Source organism: Cebus imitator, unplaced genomic scaffold, assembly GCF_001604975.1.
Source record: "Cebus imitator isolate Cc_AM_T3 unplaced genomic scaffold, Cebus_imitator-1.0 Scaffold45, whole genome shotgun sequence".
Classification (NCBI taxonomy): domain Eukaryota; kingdom Metazoa; phylum Chordata; class Mammalia; order Primates; family Cebidae; genus Cebus; species Cebus imitator.
In genome coordinates this window covers 9,297,737-9,325,703 of record NW_016107360.1, presented here as the reverse complement: position 1 = coordinate 9,325,703, position 27,967 = coordinate 9,297,737, and the positions used below count along the sequence as shown (strand labels likewise).

At 42.7% G+C, this 27,967-nt stretch overlaps 1 protein-coding gene across 4 annotated transcripts in view; it reads left to right on the top strand.

Moving 5' to 3' along the window:
* The first annotated feature begins 11,196 nt into the window (after positions 1–11,196).
* The window catches only part of OSBPL3 (oxysterol binding protein like 3), a 191,208-nt gene continuing 174,437 nt past the window's right edge, over positions 11,197–27,967 (top strand). For all 4 annotated transcript variants that reach the window (XM_017527008.2, XM_017527006.2, XM_017527007.2 and 1 more), the window contains exon 1: positions 11,197–11,517. The gene's annotated coding sequence lies outside the window, so the exon portion shown is untranslated. The remainder of the gene's footprint in view (positions 11,518–27,967) is intronic.

Genomic DNA, 27,967 nt, shown 5'->3' with positions numbered 1-27,967 from the left:
TGTTTAACCAATAATTTATGGAATGTCTTTTATATGCTGTGTGAATGGAAGACATCCAAGAAGAATAAGAGAAAGGGCTTATAATTTCAAATATAAATAAATATATAATTGTTTACCCAAATAAATATATAACAAATATAACATGAGGCATCTTAACTCACATGAGATACTACAACATAATGCTGGTGTTCTGTAAGTTGTTTTATACCAATGTTGTTCTGGGTTCGTGTTATTTAGGACAAAAGTTACTCCAAGCCCTGAGCAGAGCTATCTTCATGTCTTGTGCAGAATTAGGGCAGAAACCCATTCATGCTTAGAGGAGTCACTGACAAGCGAATGCCCACCATGACAGATTGAGCCTCTGGGAGTGATCAGGACATAGCTTGTAAAGCTTAGGTCTTTTTGATCTCCTCTTTGCCCCCCTCCCCCTGCCCAGTGAGAGGAGTACCCACATGAGGGACTTCCCTGATTTCAAGCTCCTTAAAGTGACAGTTGCTTGTGGTTCAAGCACATGCTAGCCTTCAGCTAAACACAAATGGTCAATCCATGGTAGAATGTTCAGCCTCCCAGAGCTCAGGCTCCTTTATCATATGGAACTATTATGATTTTCTATTTCTCTTAGTTGGGAAGAGGTTCCCCAGGTACCATCCTATTCAAGGAATATGTGGTTCAGCTTACTGGATAAACAACCAGGCTTTCTGACTCTTATCTGTTCAATGTATACTTATTGTCCACTTCCCTTAGAAATGTGACTCTAGGCTGGGCGTGGTGGGTCATGCCTGTAATCCAAGCACTTTGGAGGCCAAAGCGGACGGATCACCTGAGGTCGGGAGTTCAAGACCAGCCTGACCAACATGGTGAAACCCCGTCTTTAAAAAAAAAAAGAAAGAAATGTGACTCTATAATGTGGGAGAGGTTGGGGTGAGAGCAACAGGCTCCAGTATCAGCACAGCAACACCAGCTAGCACAGGCTTGAGGAAAACAATTTTCAGACCCATATTCATGGGACATCTTTTAACCCAGTAATTCCACTCTAGAAATTTCCCTAAGAAGGAACTAGTGGGCAAATGGATTTCATTGTAACATGATTAAAATAGAGATCAAGTAGATTTCTTTGTGAAATTACTAAAAAATAAATTTTTATAAATATCTTCCTTTCCTTAAGGACCTGCCTCAGCTGATCACATTATTACTTTCAATCCCTATAATAAACTATGAGGCAGCTATTAGGAACTTCATTCTTTTTTTTAATGTCACTTTAAAAAAAATTATTTATTTTACTTTAGGTGCATACTATATCTGGCATTTCTCCCCATGTTATCCCTCCCCACCCTCCCTTTCCTCCCCACCCCCTGCTGTCTCTCCCCTACCCCCCACAACTGTCCCCAGTGTGTGATGCTCCTCTCCCTGAGTCCACATGTTCTCATTGTTCAACACCCACCTATGAGTGAGAACATGCAGTGTTTGGCTTTCTGTTCTTGTGTCAGTTTGCTGAGAATGATGGTTTCCAGATTCATCCAAGTCCCCACAAAGGACACAAACTCATCGTTTTTTATGGCTGTGTAGTATTCCATGATGTATATGTACCACATTTTCTTTGTCCAGTCTATCACTGATGGGCATTTGGGTTGGTTCCAGGTCTTTGCTAGTGTACACAGGGCTACAATGAACATACGTGCACATGTGTCTTTATAGTAGATGCTGGAGAGGATGTGGAGAAACAGGAACACTCTTACACAGTTGGTGGGAGTGTAAATTAGTTCAACCATTGTGGAAGACAGTGTGGCAATTTCTCAAGGATCTAGAAATAGAAATTCCATTTGACCCAATAATCCCATTACTGAGTATATACCCAAAGAACTATAAATCGTTCTACTATAAGGGAACGTCATTTTTAAAATGAAGAAGCAAAAATTGAGAAAGGTTAAATTACTTGCCCAAGATGAAAGAACTACTAAGTTGAAAAAGTAGTAATGAAATCTAGTTTTTTTGTATGCAAACTTCAGTTATTTCTGCTGTGGTACAAGTTAAGATGATATTATACACATTTTTCAGGTCTTTTTGTAGTCTTCATAATGATCATATGAATGAATTAATAATATTTTGTTGACAATTATGATATAACAATTAGGAAAACATATTAGTATCAAATCAAAAATGTAACTTAAGTGTGTATTCACCCTTACTCAGCCTAAAAATACAACTATGTGAAAAAATATTAGAAGGAAACACTGAACAATAAAAACAGCTTTTTTTTTTTTTTTTGTAGATAGCATTATAGGCAATTTTATTCCTTTTCTTTAACTTCTATTGTTATTAATATTATTTTAGAGGCAGGGTCTTGCTATATTGCCCAGACTTGTGTGCAGTGGCTTTTCACAGGCATGATCATAGCCTACTCTAGCCTTGAACTCCTAGGCTCAAGTGATCCTCCTACCTCAGACTCCCAAGAAGCTGGGACTGCAGGTGTGTGCCACCATGCTTGTCTAATTTCTTTTATTATTATTATTATTATTTTGATATTGTTTTACTGTTATTTTGTACACAGTTGCTTTTGCAAGAAATACTGGGGTAAAACAAACACTGAAAACTCATACTTTTGGAATCAACAGACTTTCTTCCCCATCTCATAGTCCCAGCAAGTTGCACTCACTTCGAGGAAGGAAAAATAAGGATTATATAGGTATTGATATGCCTAATTCTAACCATATACTCTTCACAGACAAGTTTATTTGTGGTTCCAGGAAATTAGTTTATTATCTTAACAGCCTATAAGAGCCAGAGCAAGATAGTCACAGTTTCTTCCCTGAAGTGCTAATTTCATCTAAGTATGATATTCCAATTGCTGTGGATCAGTAGGGAATAGTGTGTAAGAAATAAGCATCAGGGAACAGGGAACTTTCTTTTGATGAAACCACAGGTTGAAATAAGTTTTTTCACCTTTGTGTTAGCCTCTTCATATCTCCACAGAGTTGTTTAAACAGCAATTTATGGAATGTCTTTTATGTGCTATGTGAAAGGAGGACACCCAAGAAGAATAAGAAAAAGAGCTTATGATTTAGAAGGGAATATAAAATGGGCACCCAAATAAATATATAATAAATATAATATGAGGCATCTTTAGTCACATGAGATACCACAACATAATGTGAAAACGCAATTTTCACCTTTGTGAAATACTCTCAAGAGTTATTGTGGAATAACTCTTACACTCAATTCCCTACTGATCCACAGCATTTGGAATATCACACTCCAGTGTTGTAGAGTTAAGAAGAGGCTAACACAAAGGTGAAGAACTTACTTCAAGTAAAGGTAAGACTATACACAGACATGGGGGATTCCTAGTTTTCATTTCTGTAAAGAGGGAAAGATCTACAGGAACCCAGCTATGGCAGGATGGAGGCAGTCAAACCAAGCCCACTTCTGCCGTTTCTTTTGATACATTTGGCAGAGTTGATGTGGACGTTCTAAGGAATAGGGAAATATATTGAAGAGGAAAGCGATAAAATAAAAATCAATTATCTTATGACCTTGGCAAAATAATAACTTTAAAGGGGGCAGCATCTTTCTGTTGTCAAGTTGCTATGAAATCATCTCTGTGATCTGAGCACGAGCCCATTATCTCTAATAACATCTCTGCTCACTGGGTCTGGGATGGGCGTCCACCTCCCATCTCCCCAACTCCAGCCCCCATTTAAGTTTATTCTTTGGGATTCAGTTTATTCATTCAACAAATATTTGAATGCTTACTAGGTGCTAGGTATTGAGACAGGCACTGAGAGAGTGAAAGTTGTCAGAATCAAAATGGAGTCATTTGTGTTAAAAACTCTGACAAATAGAGCTGGAGAAAGCCCTGAAGGGAGAGTTCCTAGGCTTGTATGCCTGACAACCAGAACTGTCCCCAAAGACTCTGCAGAAACCATACCTTGCACAAAGAGGCCCCCACAACCTTACACACAAAAATACCTCTGCAAGGGCATCAACCTAGCAACTGCCTGTCCAGCCTCAGGCTGGTGCTACCTTTGTTATTGATCCTTGAAGCCAAGGATAATTATCTCATAGATAATTAATATAATTCTCTACTTTTCTCTTAAAAGCCTTTACCTCCCTGAATACACACATGGGTGACAATGGCACACATATTCCCATTGGAGTGCCCTGTCCATGAATAAATACCATTTTATTTTAGAGAGCCTCTCTCTGTTTGTTATTTAGGTTGTCAGGAGACTGAAAATACGTGTGATTTTCACCTTGTGGAGCCTACAATCCAGCTAGAAGACAGAAATTAATCAGAACAACTACAAAAAGTTAACATAATTTCAGCTGTGATCGGTGCTACCAAAACAAACAACTCCCCCACAACCCTCCAAAAAACACACAACTTAGTTTTAACCTGAGCAATGATAGGCTGAGTTGACCTGATTGTGAACATCAAGGAGGACTCTTGAGGAACAGATGACCGAAGGGGCTCTAAAGGAAGGCTGCATTAACTAAATGAAGAGAAAGGAACAGCATATTCCAGCAGAGAGTGGGAAAAGTTTGTGCAAACGCCCCATGACAGGAAGGAACAAAGTCCCGGAAGCAGACCAGTGTGGAGAAAGGGAAAGGCAGAAGCAGCAACTTGGCACAGGATGAAGCTGGTTGGACGTCAAACCACATGGAATCTTGAGAATCATGTAAGTAGTTTTGTCTTTATCCTAAGAGCAATGGGAAACTGTGGAAGATGTTCATGATCAAATTTGAGTTTTAAAAAAAATGACTGTGGGTCAGGCATGGTGGCTCTGTCTGCAATCCCAGCACTTTGGGAGGCTGATGTGGGCTGACAACTTGAGCCCTGGAGTTCGAATCCAGCCTAAGCAACATGGCAAAACCTTGTCTCTACCAAAAAAATACAAAAATTAGCTGGGTGTGGTAGTATATATGCCTGTAGTCCCAGCTACTTGGGAGGCTGAGGCAGGAGTATTGCTTGAGCCTAGGAGTTTGAGGCTGCAGTGAGCTATGATTCTACTTGCCACTTCACTCTAGCCTGGGGGTAGAGTGAGACGCAGCTTTAGAAAAAATCACTCTGGCTTCAGAGTAGAGAAGGGCTTATAGCAATGGAAGTTCCTGGTCTGTTGCAATTTTCCAGGCAAGAAATGATGGTGGCTTGTACTACCGTGGTGTTGTCAGTGGTTATGGAGATGGGAAATAAGGGGGAATTCACAAAGGTCTTCTGAGTCATTCTATAATTACGGAAACATACCAGAAAGTATAACATATAACAACTTTTTCTGCCAACATATTTGTTGGAGATTTGGAAGAAATGATACGGTGAATGTTGTGGCTTGGGCCACTCAACTTATAACCCAATTTCCTTCTAATGTGCTTTTCTATAGTGCAGAGGCCAGAAAGATAAAATTGCATTGCAAATCCCTTGCAGTTAGATTTGCAGATGTGGTTCAGAATGTACCAACCCAATGTCCTTACATAAAACATGAATTCAGGAAAGAGGTAATAAGGGAAGAAGCAGGATTCAAGGCATGCTTTGTGCTGGTGTGGCTCATAACAGAAAGGGTAGGGTTCTGGCAATTCTTTCTGATTTGACAGGTGGCCTCCTGATGGTGGCAGGAGCTATGGCAATCAGCAGCCCAGTTTAGCAGTGCCTGGCCCATAAATGCTTAAAACTCATGGGCTATTATGATTATATTTGGGCTATACAGCAGATAATAATATAGGATGTCTATGTGCTACAGAGACAGTGACTAAAGGATAATCAAATGCTCACCCCAACTTCTAAGGTAGTTTAGTCCTGAAGGGAATATTGTTTCATGGTTTAATGTGTATGACATTGGTGTTCCGAAGCCCCTGTTATATTCCTTTTTACAAGCAGCCTATGCTCCGCAGTATAACATGCTAAAAAACCTGATTGTGTCAAATGTTTGGGAGAAAGCTAGTCTGTTGAAACTAAAGGTGGGCTGGCTGCACTGGCTCATGTTTGTAATCCCAAACATCTACCTCCTTTGGGAGGCCAAGGCAGGTAGATTGCTTGAGCCCTGGAGTTTGAGACCAGCCTGGACAACATGGCGAAATCTCATCTCTACAAAAAATACAAAAGTTAGCTGGGTGTGGTGGTGTGTGCTTATAGTGCTAGCTACTGGGGAGGCTGAGGCAGGAGGCTTGCTTGAGCCCAGGAGTCAGAGGTTATGGTGAACCAAGTTCACACTGTGGCAGGCCAGGTCTCACTAATGCAGGCCTCCATAACAACTGTTTCAGTATTGACTGAGTGGTTAAGTTAAATATTAAAAGCCAGTGCCCTCATACAAAGACTGGGATGTAACAAAAGCACACCAAGAGTTTTGCCTAAGCCTTTCCTGAGCCTTAAAGCATGACAAACTAATGAAGGAATTCTTAACAGGACCCATTTAGGATTAAGTAAGTTTTATTGTGGGTCTGAAGAAACTCCTCAGGCTTCCATAAACAAGTTTATTGGGGGTCAAAAGGAATGCCCCAAACCTCCATGATTTAGCAGGAGACAAGGTAAGGGTAGTCATCCCAGCACCTGGACCCATTTAGATTAAGTAAATTTACTGAGGCTCCAAAAGAAGACCTTCAGGACTCAGACCTTATTTATAGATTAAAAAAAGTTAATCACTTATGTCTTGAATGCACGCTTACATGTAGATATATAACTTAGAGAGTATATAAGCTCTGGAAAACTTTGTAATTTGGAGTTGGTCTGGTGATAATTTCCAGGCCTTTTCCCTGTAACCAGTTGCAGAAATAAAAACTCTCTTCCTTCCCAGTTCATCTGTACCTCATGATTGGGCCACGAGAAATAGCAGCCCAACCCTCAGGTTGGTCTGGGAACAACACCATTGCACACCAGCCTAGGCAACAGTGAAATCTTGTCTCAAAAAAAAGGAAACTAAAGCTGAGCAATCTTCCTCTAGAATATCCCAGAAATCCCAGAAATTTTAAACAGCTGATGAAAAACAATTTAGAATTATAATAATCTGTGACATTTAGTTGCACTGATAGTATTTGACTTAAACTAAGCAGGAACTGTATCTGAACCAGGAAAACTAACAATGTTGCAACTTTCTCAACAAGGATAACTTTACTGTAATAAATAAGAATTTTTGTTGAAAAGTTAAAAACGTTAACAAAGACATGCAGGAAATGGCTCTCTGCTCCTAATTCCAAAAATAATTTCTCTCTTCTTTGAACACATTTTTGGTACCTCTTAGGATGTTTTCCATTTTTTAGCTTGTGTTGTAGTTATTTATGTCCAAATCTGATCTGCCCAATATAGAAAACTATAAAAGCACTGAAGGGACACTTACTGATTCATTTTTATTCACTTTAAAGGGCTTGCTAAGAATGATCCCTTATACAAAGGAGGCAATCTCTATTTAATAAAAGAATTGGTGAATTCTTGAACAATCCTTGTGAAGAATTACACTAACAGTTGTAAAAGAATGCTAACAAGGTGTTCATATACAACTAAATACTTTGATTCATTTATCAGATAAAAGTGAAGGAGGAGGAAGATGAGCAGGACTGTACAGGGTGGAGAGGGTGGCAACTCTGCTTTAGACAAGTGTTTTTCCACCTTCCCATAGGCGGTACATGTGGCAAAAAGATGGCTAAGAGGGTTGGAGACTTGGCCTCTGACCATTTGTAGGCTGTATGATTATGGTCAAGATCCTGGGAACTTCTGGGCCTTGGTCTGCCACCACTTCATAAAAGAGGTTGATGAAGTGATAAATAGTTCCTCCTCACTTGTAATTGTATCAGAAGACTGAAGCTATTAGGGATCTTAAAGGTCATCTAGCCCCAGAATGGCAATTCAGCATCATCTTAGATACCTATCAGTGGCAGCTTCTTGCAGTGCTGAGAACCATTTACAGGCTCTATTTGCATTCAGTGGAAAAGGCAGCCTTGACTTAATGATGTCTGCATAAGGTGGGAGGAGAGTGGCAGCAAATAAGTCAAGATGTGCCATCCCTAATCTAGACCAATGCCTTCTCTTCACAGGAGAAAAAATGAGACCACAGCCCATATTTTGAGTTTACCATGTGCCAGGCACTGTGCAAATTACTTTTACATGCACAGTTGTATTTAATCCTTAGACGACTTTAAGAAGTTAGCATTATTATAATTCTCATTTTACAGATGAGGCTTAAGGAGGCAAAATTTGCCTGAGTTTCACACCTTAGAAACCCATATCCATAAACATTTCCCTGTATTGCCTCCTGCAGGTTCTTACTATATGTTATGCCAGTGGTTCTCAACAGAGGGGATTTTGCCCTCCGGAGGACTTCTGACAAAAGTCTGGAGACTTTTTGTTGTTAAGACTGGGGAGGACAGGGTGTTCCTTGCATCTAGTAGGTGGAGGCCAGAGATGCTGCTAAATGCACAAGACAGCATTCCCTCAACCCCTCACCTCCAGCAGGAATTATTTACCTAAAATGTTAATAGTGCTGAGCTTGAGAACTGTGCACTAGGCTATGCAGCAATTGTTTGCAAATGGATGGCCAAACTTTTCCTGCAGTCCAGCAGGTACATAAATATCTCCATTTTACAGACAAAGAAAGGTGATCTCGGAGTCAGGTGGTCATCACAAGACAGAAACTGAGGTAGTCTCATTCTAGAGGCTCCCAGTGTTCCCTGCCACTATACCCCATTATGATCAGTTTCCTTTACTATCAAAACATGCAGGCTCAAGTAGCACCTGCTTACCTATTACCAATTTCAGAAGCTAAGAACACTGTGCCATCTGTGAAAAATTCCCACTGTGGTGTGTGTTTCCAAAGAGAAAAAGTACTTGTTCAACAGTTCAGAGAAGAGGGTCTCTAGGAACTCTTACTATGGAACCACTGATCTTTATTAGCCATTCAAATCGTTGCTTTAAAATAAGACTCTGAGGAGAAAGCTAATTTTAGAACATTAACAAGCTTCTTCAAGAATAATTAGCTCTGTGTGGGTTTCAGCTTTAACTTTTTTTTCCTTTTGATTTTAGGAGCTGGAAAGCCTGGAAGCTTATTTAGGTGGAGAAGAGGAAATGAAACTATGAAAAGCCACGGTACGATTCCTCCTTTTCTTGGAGGCAAGGCACAAGCTGAATAATTCTCTCATCCTGTCTAATTAACTGCCTCAGGTACACACACACACACACACACACACACACAGAGTGAGAGAGAGAGAGAGACAAAGAGACAGAGAGAGAATGTACACTCTATTATGACTTGACTTGGAAGACATTAATGAAAAAGCCCAAAATGGGATGCCAGTTTAAACAATAAACCCTATGCAAATAACTTCCTTTCGGATTGAAGGCTTGTCTCCTACAGAAAAACCAATGCTAAAGAAACAGGCAGAGAGATTCTGAAGGTGGAGAGCAAAAGAAAAAGAAAGAAAATAGCTTGACCAAGGACGGGGACTGGCAGGAGGAGGAGGAGAGAGCAAGATTCTCTCAAGAGGAATCACAGAAAAATCAGGAGGTTTGGGAACATCCAGTCTAAGCTGCTCCGGTGGCAGGGATGGGCGTGGGCAAGGTGCCTTCTTGGACGGTCCGCGCGCCTGCCAGACACGTCCATCCAGCTGGCGCTGGTCGGGCTTTGCGAGGTGGTTTAGGAACTGCAGAGTCATTCGATTTGAAATCTTCTCCAATAAGCTTCTCCGTGTGCCGACGCGGGCAGCGTGACAGTCGGTTTCTCGGCAGCATCTCTGGCGCCTCCAGCCCTCGCCCGCCGCCTGCCAGATCCGAAACAGACAGTCCCAGACATTCTGCGACGAGGATGGTTCCAGAAAGCGGAGATCTGAGCGTGGTGAATGATATGTGAACAGAATAGGTCCGGAAAGAGTCTCGGAAACCTTGAATTGGGGTCTGTTTGGAGACTGGATGAGACTGGATATGCGTCGAGCGCCGCAGGTGGCGGATGGCAGGGGGATGTAACACTGTGGAACACTTACTCTGTGCCAGGCGCAGAGCCCAGCGAGCCATGCGCGGCGCTCAGCTCGGGGAGGTCGGCCAGTTGGGTCTTCAGGGAGGCGAAATACCTTGCATTTACTATTCCCTTCGCCTGGAACGCTCTTCGCGAGACTGGGTGTGGCAGCTCCTTTCCCAGGCTCAGAAGTCTGGGTAAAAGCCAGCCCCGCCTAGAGACCCTCAGGGTGGGCGCCCCATCACGCACTTCACCACTTTTGAAAGCTGGGCTTAGCCCTTCTCTAAGTACTAACAGTCTGTCAGCCTTTTCTTTTGTGCATAGATATGTATATTCTCTTCTTTATTGTCTGCTTTTCCACAAAAATGTAAGCCCCGTGAGTACTGGAGCCTGGTGCGCCTTTCTCACAGTTGCAAGCTCGCAACTGCTCTTGGCACACAGTAGATGCTCAGTAAATGCTCATGGCCTTCCCACCCCGCCATCTGAGGCACTCGGCACATTTGCAGCCTGCAAAATGACCCCAAATCATCAGCTGCTTGCATTTGTGCTAGGATCAGAGGGCCATTGAGCTAGAGGAAAGTCAAGGCAGGTGGACTTTCCCCGTCTTCCAGGGAGATTTAATAGTAATGACGGTGTTCTCCCCCACCATCTAGCCCCTTGCACGAGAATTGCACAGATCAAAACCACCCGGGCACGAATCTGCACAGCTGTCTCTGGAGGTGGGGTCACGGTCTGCGAGCCCAGGGTCTCACACTGATGCTCTCCTTTGTCATCCTGTGCCTCGAGTCTTCTCTCCCCATGTATTTCCTCCGTTCTCGACTCCTCTGCCTCAGTCTGACTTCCTCAGGAGGTCGAGTTCTCCTAGCCCATGCTACCGCCAAGAGTCCCCTGGAGCTTTCTCCGTAAAACTGCCCCTCCCGCGCCACTCCCACTTCTTCCTCCTTCCCCTGCCCGGAAACGCCACTCTAGGAACATTTACGAACGCCTGCTGCGCGCAGGCACCGAGCTATCCGCCGGGAGCCCCACCCCGCCCCCCGCCGCCGCTCTCGCCTCCCTCTGCGATCCCCACCCGTCCGTAATCCGAGGTCCCTAGTCCCCAGCTGCGTCATGGAATCCGCGGGCTTCTTCCGAGGGCATCGCCCCACCTCCTTCCCCGAAGGCGACTCCTGATTGGTGGGAGTGTGTGTCACTCCGACGGCCTCTCCGTCCTCAGGGCCCCGCCCCCGGGCCACGCAGGCCCCTCCCCTGCGCTCCCGCCCCTGCGCGGCTCCTCCGGCTAATCGCCTGGCGGCGCGCGTGGAGAAGTTCTGGGCAAAGTATTGCGAACTGGCCGCGTGCTCGCGGCGCCCGCCAGCCAGCCCGGGAGAGGGGACCCTAGCGCAACGCGGCCGGTGCGCAGCGCGGCTCCGGCCCGGCAGTCTGTCCGCGAGTGGTAGTTCCCGCCCCAGACTCCTGCGGCTGGTGCGGGAGCTATCAGCTGCACGTTCCAGGGGTCCGGATAAGCCCGGGTTGTCTTCTCTCGGGTCTGTGCGCGAACCCCAGAGCCCGGCACCGGGCAACTAGGAGGCGTCTCCGGCGGCACAGCGCTCAGGTGAGCGTCGGGGCGCCAGCCTAAATGGGGCCGGGGTGTCGAGGGGCCTGGCGGGCGGGCTTGGAAGGGCTGCGGTTTTGGTGGGCGCCGCTAGTCTCCGCAGGACCGGGGTCTCTGCCTCTGTCGCCCGGGGAGGAGCCGGCCCTGGGGCAGCCCCAAGCCAGGAGCTCACCCTCAGTGCCGGCTGCAGCTCCCGGGGAGGGAGGGCCTAGGTCTCACCCACCCTAGGGCTCCGTCCTTCGAGGGACCGCTGTGGGGATTGACGGCCAGGAGGAGCGGAGCGCGGGGGTCGGGGCGCAGGTGCAGGAGGATGCAGCGTGCGGAGCTGCCCTGGGCAGCCGGGAGGCGCTGCGCCGGGTTGGGAGGCGCAGGAAGCCTGGTTAATTGGGCCGAGCGCGACGCTTTACCACATCCGCGGGATGGGGCGCGCCGGGGAGACTGGGACAACGCTCCGTGGGGCAGGCGCTCCGCTCGCCCGCCTTCCCAAACCAGGCATGCTCGCCCCTTAGCGCTGCCAGGTTCCCCGGGGAACGTTTGTAGCCTGCAGAGTCGCTGATGGACACTGTCGTAGGTCGTCCAGATACTTCTTGAGCCGGGGCCTCCGCCCCTCCTTTGGCAACGGAACTTGCTTGCTGCGTTCTGCCCACTTGGGCTCACCCTTCTCCACCTCACAAGCCAGCAGTCTCTTCAGTCCGGACTCTTGGAGCTGAGGGGACTGTGAAGTTGTCTCTTTCCATGTGTCTGCATACTGCGCAGAGGTGCTTGAGGCCCCCTAGGTGTTGCTCTGACCCTCAGAGTTTGAGTATTGGGCTGAGGGCATTCAAAAATATTTTAAACTACAGCTGCAGAATAGGTACTTCCACAGGTAGATGAAAGCGAAGGCCTGGCTTCTGATCATCCACACTGTACCATCATACAAGGTGAGGTCTTTCTCCTGCCTAAAGATCAGTCAAGCAGATCTGGGCTCGTATGCATCCAAGCTAAATGACCGTCCCCTCCAGCCAAGTCACATCACCTTGTTTGTTGTCCTGAAATTGTCTCCTCGGGTTATCTGCCTTCCCCGACAACGATGTAAATACCAGGAAAGCAGAGACCTTGTCTGTCTTGTTTGATCACTGATCCCCTGTGTCAAGAACACACAATAAGTTTGCAATAAACATTTATAGAATGAATAAATGAAACCTCTGTAAATATGAGGAATGGCGATTTTATATAGCTGATTTTGATTTTTATCCTTATCCTTTTTTTACTTTTGGGAAATTTAACAAATAGCAATACTAGGAACTTTTGTAGATTACCTCATTAAGCTTACAGAAGTCTGTTAGCTAGGTATTTTTAACCAGATGGGAAATTGAGGGTCCAGCAGGTTAGCCAGTGTTGCCAGGGTTATCCTGGCAGAACTAGGATTCCAGCTCATTTTGTCTCTATTGTGCTGGACCTCTTCCAAGAAACTAAAATGTGGTTTCCACCAGTACAGCTAATAGACATTTAGCTTTATTTGTATCAAAAGCTGTGGCTTAGCCAAAAGATTTACTGTTTTATAATTGAGATATATTTTCAATAATCACTAATGGTTACTTCATAACCCAAACACTCTCAAGCTGCCGTAAGCTGTATTATCTCATTTAATTTCCACTGTCTTGCTGGGCAGTGTTGTGCGGTTATCTCCATTTTTCAGGTGAAGAAATGGAAACCAAGGTTTAGGAACTTGCCTAAGGTCACCAGTAAATTGCTACTAGATTTTTTAATGGTCTGACTTCAAACCCTTAACTCCTTCTACTTGGTACAGGTTCTTGTCCCACTCTTTAATTAGATGTTAACTCATGGCAGAGTCCAGTGACACAAATATTAAAACCATCTGAGATTGGATTATAAACTTTCTGGTGCCCATATCAAGTGTCTAGTTGTACTATTTTCAGAATCCGAAAGACTTTACTGCCATTGATTTTTGTGGCTGAGTTTGTGGTTTGTGAGCCTGGTAGGTTGGGCACTTTTAATATAGAAGGAAAGGAAATCCTCTTTTCATTTAAATCTAAAGAGAAATCTGATTGGCTTTACCCACGGTGGTAAATGAACTTAGAACAGTGATGCTTTATAGCTCTTAAAGAAAGTGCTGGAAAGCCAGCTAGTTCTTCTGTTCTCTAATGCAGAGTAGAGAGTTAGAAACCACTGCTGATTCCAAAAGCTTCTGCAGTAGGCTTTCAGTGAAACAACTACATTTCAACTTTCCCCTCTTTTTTTTTTTTTCTTTTTTTGAGACGGAGTTTCGTTCTTGTTACCCAGGCCGGAGTGCAATGGCGCGATCTCAGCTCACCGCAACCTCCGCCTCCCGGGTTCAGGCAATTCTCCTGCGCCAGCCTCCTGAGTCGCTGGGATTGCAGGCACGCGCCACCATGCCCAGCTAATGTTTTGTATTTTTAGTAGAGACGGGGTTTCACCATGTTGACCAGGATGGTCTCAATCTCTTGACCTGGTGATCCACCCGCCTTGGCCTCCCACAGTGCTGGGATTACAGGCTTGAGCCACCGCGACCGGCCCAACTTGCCCCTCTTGTGCTGATACTGAGGGTGGAAAGTTGGGAAAGAGTGGCATGGGCACCACCTAAAGGGCTCACGGCAAAAAGGGGATGGGTAAGGAATTAGTGATACCTTCTTTCTTCTACTTTATTCCAGTTTGGGGGCCGGTATAACATTTCCTCTTGCATGAGGGTCTGGATAATGCAGTTTTATTTATAATGTGCTTCTCAGCAGTACTATATTTTTCTATTTGTTAATTCAATTTCAGGAATACTCCAGAGAGGGTTGGAGAACCCTGCAGCCTAGAATGCCTGAAGAAGAGCTTGAGCTGTAGGATACCAGGGAAGATGCAAACTGTTAGGTAGAAAAAGTCTTCCAAGCATAATTGAGAGTTGTTTATGGTTTTCTGCACATTCCTGTCCTAAATTTACATATTCGTCAGTTTTCTGGCCCCTTTTGGAATTTTTTTTTTTTTTTTAAACTTTCCAATTGCTACCGTTGAGATCACCTTCAGGCTCACCGTAACTCTTGCCTCAGTGTCTTTCATGTTGGTCCTTCCCTGGAGACCCTGCAGCATCTCAGTTCAGGATCTTAGGGACTTCTGCACTCTGTCTTAACATTATCTACAGGTGGGTTTTCCTGTCTCTGTTTATTCCATGGTAGGTAAATTCTTTAAGTACTATCAGGGTGTTGTTAAAAATTCTTGGGTGGCTTAAATAATTAACAGTAACATTAATAACAGCAGTAATAGCTGCTGAACTTTTATATACCGGGTGCTGTCATAACTTGCTGTACCTTCATTATTGCATTTAATCCTCAGGGCAGCATTGAAACAGGCACTCTTTTATACCTCTAGTCTCCAGGTGAGGCTAGGAAAAGTTAAGTTCACAACTGCTTTGCAACCAACATATGGTGGATCTCAGACGCAGTCTCCAAGTTCTTTTCTCTACTTATTTTCACATAGGTTCCTTAAGTAGGGCTAAGGACCCCACAGGGTCATGGGGTGTCCCTTATGCTGTGCTGAGGTGCAGGTTCTGAGAAATAAAGAGACAGGACACAGAAGTACAAGAAAAACGCAGCTGGGCTCAGGGGGTACACACCACCTATAAGCAGAGACAGGTGAGGCCCCGAATGTCCAGAAGTATCTGTATTTATTGTGTATAGATTAGGGGGCAGGGTAGTGAGTAAAGTCATCTTTAAGGATAGTGATAGGGTCATGAGCAATAAAACAAGGGGTCCACCCCCATTAGGTCACCTAGGCTACGAGGTGGACAGTGTGCAGCGCGGGGTCCATTCCCATTAGGTCACCAAGGCAAGGAAGTGAGCCGTGTGCAGTAGGGGGTCCACACCCATTAGGTCACGAAGGCATGGAGGTGGGCTGTGTGCAGTGATGAAGAGGGTGAGCAGTAACACTGTAAACTGAGATATACTTCAGGCCCTAATTATTTCAGGATTCTGCTTAGCTCTCCTTCCTTGATACCTGTTTGGGGCGGTTACCCACACCTTAGCCTAAAGTCAGGATCCAGCAGCCTGGGCTCAGCCTTGGCCTTCGTCCCATCATTCCCCAACCATGTGAGCTGGTAGTCTGAGTTTTATTAATCAACCAAGTGTTTTGCCTTTGTCCATGCACTCCTCTTGCCGAGAAAGCTCTTTGGTGTCTCCGTGTGAAAACCTAAGTCTTTCAAAGCTGAACTCATAAACTACTTTTGTCAGCATAATCTCTCTAAACCCAATTTCCCAGAGCAATTGTTTTTTTAAAATATGAGAAACTTCCCAGTTCAGTTTCTGATCATGAAGTATGTTGCTGGTGCCCTTCCTTCCCTTCGGCACTTCTTACCTTTTGCCTTCCCCTATTCCTCTCACCCTGTTGTTTCCTGGCCTAGTAATTTATTCGAATATATTGCCTCCCTTACTGGATTTTGAATGCCTTGAAGAGGGGAGGGTGAGTGTGTGTTCCTTAGGTTTCTATTCCTTTACGTCAGTAAACATGGTGTCCTGTCTATAGTAAGTGCTCAAATGAAAAAAAGAATATTAAACAATTATATTTGCTTGCCTTTTGTTAGGATATTCTGTGAAAAAGTAATTGGAATGTGATATTTTGTTTTCTAGTTTTCTAATTTGTTTTGATCCATGGTATTTTAATGTCCTCATTATTTTATGATGAAGCAATAGATTTCTGAGTTAAATCCATGAAAAGCACCTGTTCTGGTTGCTCTCATTTTTTGGACCAAGGAGGTATTTGCAAGATCTTAAATTCACACATATAATAATCATTGTCTGTAGATAAATATCTTGCCTATGTTGTGTACTATTTTTTCATATCTATGGTAATGCTGCCACTAAAAATGTACTAAAATAGTTATGGAATTCAAATGGAATTTTTGTTAATATTTTATGAATCAATTAATATTCCACATTTTAAAGCAGATTTGCAAGACCCTCTGAATCAGCTCCTTACCTGTCTAGACGCATAGCTCACCACTCACCATTTATTCTGTGTGAACTGAGTAAAGCCTCCACCCTTACCCCCAGGGCCAATGCATGATGCGCTTGCCCAGTTTTTGCCTAATCTGTCATCTTCATTATGTTTTCCTTCTCAACTGTATTCATTCATCTGGCTCATTTCCATTCATCTGTAAGTTTCAGCATAGATGCACCTTCTAGGAACCTTTCCTCTGCTCCTCCAAGTTGCAGTTGGAGAATACTCGCAGCACTCTGTGCCCACCCATTTTATATGGAGTATTGTCATCCTGCTGTGTAACTAACTGGCAGCCACTTGTCTGAATCTTGCTCTGAACCACTGTTTGTCATTTGGCTTACATTAGAATTACTTTACTTAGAGATCTTTAAACAATGTTCCCTACCCAGGCCCTATTACCAAAGTTTCTGGATCAAGTGGCTTGGTATGAGAAGGATTGGTCACTGGAATATTTTAAGAATATTTTTCTAAAGCTTTCTCATTCTGTATTACAGCTGGATAAAATTCCATTGTGTAAATGTAGTATACTTTAGTTACTTTAAAAAATAACAGCAGAGTGGGCATGGTGGCTCACGCCTGTAATCCCAACACTTTGGGAGGCCAAGGTGGGGGTAGATCACAAGGTCAGGTGTTCGAGACCAGACTGACCAACGTGGCAAAACCCTGTCTCTACTAAAAATACAAAAATTAGCTGGGTGTGGTGACACGTGCCTGTTATCCCAGCTATGGGGGTGAGGGGATGGGGGGATAGGAGGATAGGGGTGTAGGGGTGGTGGGGCTGAGGCAGGAGAATCACTTGAACCAGGAGGCGGAGGTTGCAGTGAGCTGAGATTGCGCCATTGGACTCTAGCCTGGGTGACAGAGCGAGACTCTCTCAAAAAAAAAGCCCCCAAAAAACAAAAAAGCCCCCCAAAACAGCAATATTGAGATAAAATTCACATATCATACAATTCACATTTAAGGTAGAAAATTTAATGTTTTTTACTATATTCAGATTTGTGCAACCATCACCATAATTAATTTTGAAACATTTATCACCCCTCCGCAAAAATTTGTACCCATTAGCAGTCATTCCTCATTCTGTCCATCCATTCCCTCAATCCCCATCCACTAATCTACTTTATGCCTGTATAGATTTGCCTGTTCTGGACATTTCCTATGAGGGGAGTTTGTGTGGCCTTTTGTGTCTGGCTTCTTTCACTTAGTATGTTGTTTTCAAGGTTAATTTCTGTTTTAGCGTGTATCAGTACTTTATTCCTTTTTATTGCCTAGTAATACCCCATTGTATGTGTATACCATGGTTTTATTTACCTATTTGCTAGCTGATGGAACTGGCATTTCAAAAAAAAGTTTGATTCTAATGTGACCCTAATGTATAGTCCAGAAGTTCCTTTGAGCCCTGTTCACTGTTTCATTGTGGGGCTAGAATTGGCACCTGGCACAAGATAGTTGCGTAATAAACATTCAGATGGCTGCAGCATTTTACTAAAAGTGTAACTCCTATTATGTTGCAGTCAGCAAAAAGTCTTGTCATTAAAACGAGGTCCTCATAGTTGATTGTTTAGATACTGATTTGAACAACCCAACTGTTAAAAAAAAATGAGTCAAGGAATTTTGAAGATGGCTGCAGTGCTACAGTATTTAGGATTTGCTTTGAAATAACCTGGGGGTGAGGAGGGAGTACGGAGGAAACAAGGATCCGTGAGCTGACGATCATTGAAGCTGGGTAATGAATTCTCTATGCTGTTTGCTGGGGCAGCCATTGGGCGCATGTGGCTATTCAGCTTTTAAAATGTGGCTAGTCCTTATTGAGAAGCGCTGGAAGTATAACACACACACTAAGTTTTCAAAGGCTTAGTATGAAAAAGAATGTAAAAATACCTCAATTTTTAAACATCACATGTTGAAATGATAATATTTTGAATATATTGTAATAATGTGTAATTAAAACTAACTTTACTTGTTTTCTTTTACTCTTTGTTTACTTAAAATTACATATATGGCTCCTATTACATTTCAGCTGGGCAATGCAGCTATATACTTTTGTATATGTTTGAAATTTTTTGTAATAAAAAGTTTAGAAATATTAAAGCCATCTTTTTTAAAGTCTGGATTATATGTGTGTGTGTGTGTGTGTGTATTTTTTTTTTTTTTAAATAAAGGATGCCTCTGGTATGAAAGGATTGGGAAATACTGATTTTTTTCAAAGATGCTTCTTTGTAGAAGCTTATAGCAGGCAGGCTATAGCCTTCCAATCATTCCTGGGCTTAAGCTATGTTAACATTTTTAAATTCTTTTATAATAATAAGTAGAATAGCAGTGTAAAGAATTGCTTCTTTAGTTATTAATCTAAATAATTTTGTTTTGAAGTTGATGAAATATTTTCTTCATCTTGGAAAAATACAGAAGATTCAGTGGTAATTTCCTTGTTCTGAGTCACATCGTTCGTACCCCCAAAATTGAATTTCCTCTGGACCTGGTTTATAATCACCTCTACCAAAGTCTGTTGTTTGTTTGAGAGCCAGAATATGGTTGTTTCTAGATGCTCCAGGACTCCTTGAGTATGAGTGGAATATGATTCTTAAAGTAATAATAATGTGTGAGTTTAAAGCCAGGAAGCAAACTTCTTTCATAAAAATTTCTTTAGATGAAAATTTACTTAAGAAAAAAGATCCGAGGTATTCAGCCCAGTTCTTTGAAGGGGTATGGGCTGGATGAACAATCTTAGAGGAATTCTCACCTGTGATTTCTGAGATTGTGTGAGAGTAGACCTGAGTTAGAAAATAGCTCAAATGTAAAGCAGAACAGAATGAAATTGCAGTAAGCAATCCAGTGCGGGATTGGCAGAGGATCCCTGACAGTTACTATAAATAAAGTTTGCCATGTTGTTTATGCTCTACAGTTAAAATACTAAAATCATTATTTTTAGTATTGTGTGGGTCCAAATACTTTCCTCAATATAACATTTCTCCACATATGCATTAAACTGTAGTACTTGTAAAGATTCCCACACTGGTTTCCTGTCTTGATATCAAATATTGTAATAGTTACAAGAAATTTAAAATTATAGTTTACATCTTATAAAACAAATATTTCTCCCTCCCCGAGTCATTTGTAGTAGACAGTGATCTGAAATGTTTAGAAGCTAAAGCTAATATGTATATTTTAATCTACATATGTGTATACATAAGTATGTGTATGTATTTATGTATGTATATATTTTTAAATCTCAGCAACTTTTATTAAATTTGAAGTTGATGCCTCCCTAGAATTAAAGCACGCACTAAGATTTTTGCTCATACATTTCATAAATATTTATTAAGCACATGCCATGTGCCAGACAGCAGGCTAGGTGCAGGGGATGTGGTGGTGAATTGAACAGATGTGGAACCTCCCTTCGAGGAGCTTACAGACTAGAAAGGGATGTAGACATTAAAGAGTTGGAGAGAGTTCATTAATTACCATGGGGAGATGTGGCTCAGAGGGCATGAGTCTGGCTTTTAATTGGGACCTCGGAGAGAAAAGTTCCATTTTTCTGTAGGTTGTGATTCAGGCTGCTGAAGGAAGAGAAGAGAGAATGTGGCTGGGGAATCCTCAAAGGAGGATGAGATGAGCAGAGTCCTGCCCTTTTGTGTTTTTCTGCCATTGCTGGAGGTCACAGGGAACTGAGTGGGAAGAAGCCTTAACTCCTCTTTTGAGGTTTTGAGTTTCTTTCTCTGATGAGACACACAGGTTTGTTTATTTGCTAATGGGAGTTGAATCCAAAGTTGAGTTTTTAACACCTTTGTAGCAGAAACAGAATGAGATCTAACAACCTGTCCTCCAGCATAGCCCTTCATCTAGCTTAAAATAACTTGCTGGCTGGATCCTGGTGTAGCTTAGTTGTCTAGCATCTGAGGCAAAATGGGTTAGAGGTATGCGAAGTCTAAAAGAATACAGGGAAGCCCACTTGGGTTTTTCTCACAGGTTTAGGGCTGCTTCGTGCAAATCCCTGCTATGTATAGAATTAACTGAGGTTTCCTTTGGAGCTTGTTGGAGCTATTAGGGAATGGGAAACCATCCTTCCTTTGAAGGTGGAGGCAATTATGAATAACAATAATAGCAGTGCAGCCAGTAGCTAAGTGCCAGGCCAAGTGCTTTATGTTCACTACCTCGTTAGGTCTTATAACTTAGGGGAGGTGGTTGCTGTCATTCCAGTTTACCAATGACAAAAGGTTTTTCTAACATCCTTTTACCCTTCCTGATTTCCATTTGAGAAATCACTTCTTGCCTTTGAATGTAGTCTGCTGGAACCAGAAGGAGGGGCCCTGTTCCCCTAAGCTGTGGCCCTGTGAGCCACAGTCATCTGACCTGTGAGGTCAGTCAGATGCTCTCTCTGGACTCTGGGTGTGGGAGGGTATGCTGCGAGGTGTGTCATGGCCAGACCATCTGTGCATACAGCTGTGTTATGATGTAGCTTCCTATCCCTCAGAGCTGTGCCTGGGCTTGCCTCTCCAGCCCCCTCGCAGTTCTTTGAACTGATTTTTTCCTAATACATTTTCTTTGGCTTCATTTACCAAATAGTTTTCTGTTGCTTCCACCCAAAGAACCCTGGCTGTCGAGGCCTAGAGAGGGTGAAATAGTTTACCTGTGGTCACCCAGAGAGCAAGCGGCAGAACTGGGGTACAGTCAGGTCATTTGGCCTCTGTTGTCAAGCCCTTGACTAGAGATCCCCTCTGTGTGCTGAACATCACTGGCCTGGGAGTCCGAGGATCAGAGGATGGATGCAGTTCCAGTGGTACCCGCCTCTGGGGCCTTGGGCCACTACCTTTTTGAGCTGGACAGGGTAGACAGGGTGAAATCTGTACACATCTAAGTGACACCCAGCTTGAGAGGAATGTTCTTGTCCATGAGACTTTTGGACACATTTTGCCCCAATTTTCTAAAGGCATTTACTTTGAGGTTTGAGGAACGGTCTGAGGCAGTGGTTTTCAAAGTGCGACTCCAGGAAATGTATCAATGTCACCTAGGAACTTGTTCACCAAGTGGGTGAGGCCCAAACCCATAGACTGGAAACTCTGGAGGTGGAGTCCAGCAAACCGGTTTTAGCTCTTCAGATGGTTATGATGCACACTAACGTTTTGAGCCCCAGACATTTTCATTTTATTAAAAAGAATTTATTATGTTCAGGGTGCTAACCTAGAAGCAGAGAGCAGGCAAATGTTAATAAGCCACAGCCCCTGACCTCAAAGAGTATTCACTTCAGTTGGAGAAATACGAGCGCGTGCGCGCGCACACACACACACGTGTATGTTTATAGCACACCTCCTTTTCCCTACAATTGTGTTTTTTATATCTATATATCTGTCTAGATCTATATCTCTATATATTGATAGATCTATCTCTGTACTTTTATAAACAAGATATTGAAATGCTATAGGAGCTCAGGAGGAGTGAGGGAGATGTTTTTGCAGAGAAGTGGGTGTTTGAGCCATGTCTTGAAGGGCACATGGAATTGAGATAAAGGGATGAAGGGGCCGAGCGTGATGGCTCATGTCTGTAATCCCAGCACTTTGAGAGGCTGAGGTGGGCAGATCACCTGAGGTCAGGAGTTTGAGACCAGCCGGACCAATATGGTGAAACCCCATCTCTAGTAAAAATACAAAAATTAGCTGGATGTGGTGGTGGGCACCCATATAATCCCAGCTACTTGGAGGCTGAGGCAGGAAAATTGCTTGAACTTGGAATGTTGAGGTTGCAGTTAGCTGAATTCTTGCCACTGCACTCCAGCTTGGATGACAAGAGCGAGACTCTGTCTCAAAAAAAGAGAAAGGGATGAAGGGAAAGGTAGGAAGGACATTCTAGGCAGAGGTGCTAGGTAGGATGAGCCCAAGGCATAACATTTTAAGAGTTGATGGACCACCCAACTTGATAAAGAGAAGGACTGTGTAATGGGAAAAGTAAGAGCGTACAGGTAGATTGAGGCCCACGTGGTATAAGTCCTGAATCCCATAGTAAGTCCAAAGACTATTCTGTAAACAGCAAACATGGAGGTGACATGGTAAGAGCTATCTTAGAGGAAATTGTTCTGTGGTAGCGGAGAAGGGCAGAACCCAGGAGTATAGGCACAAAGTGATGAGACCTGAACTGGGATGGTCACCGTGAGAGGAGAAAGAAGACAGATAACATCAAAATACTGGAAAGTTAGAATGATAGCCCCTAGGAACCAGGTGTTGGGAATAGGGTGAGGGAGAAGATAAAGATGATTCCACAAGTGATAACAAATTGTGTTGGTACAATCAGGCAAAAAATAAAATAAATTTCACATCCATCAAAACTTTAAAACAAATAGGAATACTAAAAATAGAATACCTTATTTTAGTAATAAGATGAAAAATTCTTTCTAGGTAGGACACAAAAGCCAGAAGCTGTACAATAAAAGATTGGCTTATTTGATTACATACCATTTTTGCAGGCCCAATTTTTAAAAACTATGTCAAAAGGCAATCAACACATTTACCAATATATAAAGAAGTCCAAAAAATCAGTACAAGAAAGGCCAGTTACTGTAAAGGCAAAGAGTTTGAACACATAGTTTACAAAATGGCATACAAATGACAAACACATGAAAACTTTAACCTTACTCATACAAAGGAAAATGCAAATGAAAACTTCAGTGCGATGCTATTTTTCACCTATCAGATTGGCAAACATCAAAAAATGTAATGGTGTTGGCAGAGGTTTGAAGAAACAGGTTTTTATATATCGTGGATGGAAATGTAAATCGGTCCAAATTGTAGAGAGCCATTGGCAGTATCTGTCAAAATTGCAAATGCATGCACTCTTTGAATCAGCAATAACAGTCCTAGGAACTTTATCCTATAGATACACAAAGGCACAAAATGATATATATGCAAAATTTTTTCTTACAGTATTTGTATAAATACAAGATTGCAAGTAACAATTTTCATCAATAAGTACTAGTTAAAAATGAGGCAGTTCGACATCTTCTGATATGGAATGATCTGTGAGATTTATTGTAAAGGTAAGAAAAAAGCACAGTACACAATATCCATATATAATATATATATTTTATATGTATATATACATATACACATGGACATATATTCATGCATATATGCACACACGCATAAAACTGGTGGGCTGAGGCCAGCACTGTGGCTCACACCTGTAATCCTAGCACTTTGGGATGCCGAGGTGGGTGATCACCTGAGGTCAGAAGTTCGAGACCAGCCTGGTCACCATGGTGAAACCTCATCTTGACTAAAAATACAAAAATTAGTCAGATGTGGTAATCCCAGCTACTCGGGAGGCTGAGGCAGGAGAATTGCTGGAAACCGGGAGGCAGAGATTGCAGTGAGCTGAGATTGTACCACTACGCTCCAGTTGGGGTGACAGGGGAAGACTCTGTCTCAAAAAAAACAAAAACCAAAAAAATCGGTGGGCTGAAGCGTTTGCACTGGCATGTGGGAACCAACTGTGTGCATGATTTACCAAGCCCTTGGCTGATTACTTCATGTTGGTAGTTTGAAATCAGCCACAGTGGGAGTGTTTACACCATGGAAATCAGGAAATACAACACATCAGGACATTTTTGTTTTTGTTTTTCCGGAGAGTTGGTTGATAAACATTTAATTGTACTCACTGTATATATATAAATATAAAATATCTTTTGAAGGTTGTATAAGAGTTGCTATAACATCAGACTCTTCCAGGAATGGGAGGCAGGATAGGTATGAAGTTGAAATTGTACCTTTTGAATATTGTTCCAAGTAAATGTATTACTTATTTGGAAGTAAATATATAAAACAAACCAAAAGTAACTGCAGAGTTTCAGGCCTATGTGACTCTGTTATTTATGGTGCTATTGACTACTGCCGGGGAAAATGGGAAGGTGAGTAGATCTTAGAGAAAGAGAATGCTTTTGATTTTGAGTATGCTGAGCTTGAAGTGTGTGGGTGGTATCGGTGCAGACATGTCCAGCAATAGTGCAAGAGAGAGGACAAAGCTGTTGATCAGTTCTGGGAGTCAGCAATTTAGTTACAATTGTGGTAGTTAAGGGGCCCTTACCTGTACAACCTTTGGGGCAGGTCCCAGGAGAGAAAGGGGGAAGCATGTGGTACGTTGGGGAATGTAAGCCAAGAGGCAGGTAGGGGAAGGGTAGCTGGTCACAAAGGACCATAAAATAATAGTAATGGTAGTTTTTTAAATGAAGTATTTGCTGGAAGTGAAATATTAGTCTTTGTACTTTTTGAAAGAACATCATCTGATTTAATTCTCACAGTTATTCTCTGGGGTGGGTACTTTTTTCAAGATATCCTTGAGTTGGGTAGGATAATTTCAAAGAACAAAACAGAAGAGATCTCTTGGGAAGGGTGTTAATAGAGCAAGACCTTGAAGTGTGGTAGAATTTCAAAAGGTAGACAAATGAGAGAGAAAGACATTTTAGGTAGAGGGGAATGATGAGCAAAAGTGGAAACAGGGTTATCTCTTGCAGCTGAAGGGCAAGAATTCATGGGAGCCCAAGGGTGGTGCATGACTCCTTCATCCTCTGGCCATTGGAGAGCCACAGAATGTTTTGAGCTAGGGAATATATGTCACAGGTAATCAGTTCAACCGGTAGTCAAATGCAAAAATTAAATGTTGTATGATTGGAAGACTTCTGTGTGTACATTGTGGGAAGGAGAGATGGTAGGAAACAGGAAAAATTACCATAAAATTTTGAGATATGGCTGAGAGCAGTGGCTCATGCCTGTAATCCTAGTACTTTGGGAGGCCGAGGCAGGTGAATCATGAGGTCAGAAGTTCGAGACCAGCCTGGCCAATATGGTGAAACCCCGTCTCTACTAAAAATACAAAAATTAGCCAGGCATGGTGGCACGTACTTGTAGTCCCAGCTACTGAGGAGGCTGAGGCAAAAGAATTGCTTGAACCCAGCAGGTGGAGGTTGCAGTGAGCCGAGATGGCACCACTGCACTCCAGCCTGGACGACAGAGCAAGACTCTGTCTAAAAATAAATAAAAAATAAAAAAAAATTGAGATAATGTAGATGACCTGTGAATACACATATTTAGAGTGTCTGCAAACAGGCATTGTGATTGCTCGTGCAAATTTAGTTTCTTAAGCTGAATTTGCCGTGTGACAGTGTATTGCTAATCTTACATATTAGTCACTTAGGGGATGTTTTTCCTATATTTTCCAGAAGACTGTGAATGGGGAATAAGAAAAGTGGAGGTAAATAAGGAAATGATTATTTGTGATGTGCGTTTGTATGTATGTGATTTATAAATGAGCTCTGCCTGGGAAGTATTGATCAGCCTCACGAGGCACACACAAGCCCAGCCTCTGTAGAGAAGTGCTGTGTTTGTACTGGCTGTTCTTTTACCTTATAAACATGTATATACAAATATAGTGGAAAAATTCCACCCTGATTAGGTTTTCAGCTCAGTTTTTCTCTGGCTTAGTGTCTTCTTTAAGTGTGTTTTTTATGTGTATCATTAAGGAATGATACCAATAATAGGGTGTCAAAAAGGAAAGGCTTTGGCCTAAACATGGCTCAGAAAAAGGACTGCCTGGCCTTCTTCATGCAAACCTGCCCGTTCATCATACTTCTGACTTGTAATTCTTGTTTTTCTAGTCTTTGATCCTGTGGGTCAAAATAACATTCCAGCTTGTTTGTTACTTTGAGTTCTGCTTCATTTGTTTCTTAAGTAAGGGCCTGGAAACCTCTCTTATTTGTGGCATCCAGAGGTCTTATTTTCCTGGGTGTGTGTAGATAGGTGTAGATAGATTTTGTATTAGATGACTGCCTTTTCTGACCCACAAATAAGACACCTTTGTCTGACAGATGGTAAGGACCAGAAGGACAAGATGTGGGAATTTTGGTTCCTTTTGTAAAATGTGCAGTATGTGGTCTCCACAGGTGCTAGATTTCCCTTCGTGGCTAAGAACCTCCCAGTCTGGGGAAAATACCCATGTTGTAGGAAGCGAGATCCCTGGGTCTTGCTGTAGCTAGTTAATTCAGACTGAGATTTAGCAAGTCATGGACCTCCCACATCCTTGTGAGCAGTACCGTTTTTCCTTCTCTCTCTCAGAGGACTTGTGTGAGACTTAGCCAGGTGTCAATGGATGTGAAGGAGGAAACAAGGGCGAGGCAACATTCCAGCTGGGCAGGGAGCCGAATGAATGGGACACACTCTTGAGGGCAATGGTTCTAAACCTCAGCGTGTCAGAGTGTCCTGGAGGGACTGGTAAAACACAGATTTGAGTCAGTCTCAGCGGCTCACACCTACAATCCCAATACTTTGGGAGGCCGAGGTGGGAGGATCGCTTGAGGCTAGGAGTTCAAAACCAGCTTGATCAGAATAACGAGACTTAGTCTCTATAAAAACAAACAAATTAATTAATTAATAAAGCAGATTGCAGGGCCCACCCCCACAGTTTCTGATTTAGTGGGTTTGTAGTGGGACCTGAGATTCTGTAACTCTAACAAGTTATTAGGAGATACTGACCCTGCTTCACAGACCTCTTAGCAAATCCAGGCATTGGTTCAGTAGACAAAAGACCGAGTCTTAACCAGTCTGCAGTCCATTCTGATTCAGAGAAGAACCAGAGAATTCTGGTTATCATTAGTTTTTCCTAACCCCCTTATTTTATATAACATTTCCACATTTGTAAAGCACTTTAACGTGTGTTGCTTCTCACACAAAATAAGCCTGTGAGGTAGTCAGGGCAGGTATTAACCTTGTTGGGAGATTAAGGAAAATCAGACTGAAGATAGGTGACTGACTTACTGTAGGGGCAAGCATGGTTGAGCTCATACTTGTATCTGGATTTTCTTACTGTAGATTTATTGCTTCTTCTATATTACCTTTGCTTCCTTGAAAAATACTACATTTTTTTTCAAATGATTTTTAGATAAAACAAAGGGAGATGTAGAATCCTTTCTCTCATGCATTCACAATAAATATTTTTTGATGACATAATACAGAACACATACTTATTGTTGAATAAATGAATGGTTTCCATAACTCCCTAACTCTACTTCTGAACTCATGCACTTTTGTGCCCAGTAGTATCAATTACAAATGAAAAGAAAAACAATAAATAATTATTACACCATGCTTATTAAAAATACTACCCAAAGCGTTGCCTTTAAAGCTAGTTAAAAGGTTAGATCATCTGGTTGTGTAATGCTCAAAGTTTGTCCAACTTTACTTGTTTTAATCACAGCCCCCAACACAAAATTGAGCTTAGAATAGTTTTACAGGTAGAGAAAAGATGTGAAGATAGTACAAAGAATTCCCGGTCGGGCGCTGTGGCTCACGCCTGTAATCTCAGCACTTTGGAAGGCCAAGGTGGGCGGATCACGAGGTCAAGAGATCGAGACCATTCTGGCCAACATGGTGAAACCCTGTCTCTACTAAAAAATACAAAAATTAGCTGGGTGTGGTGG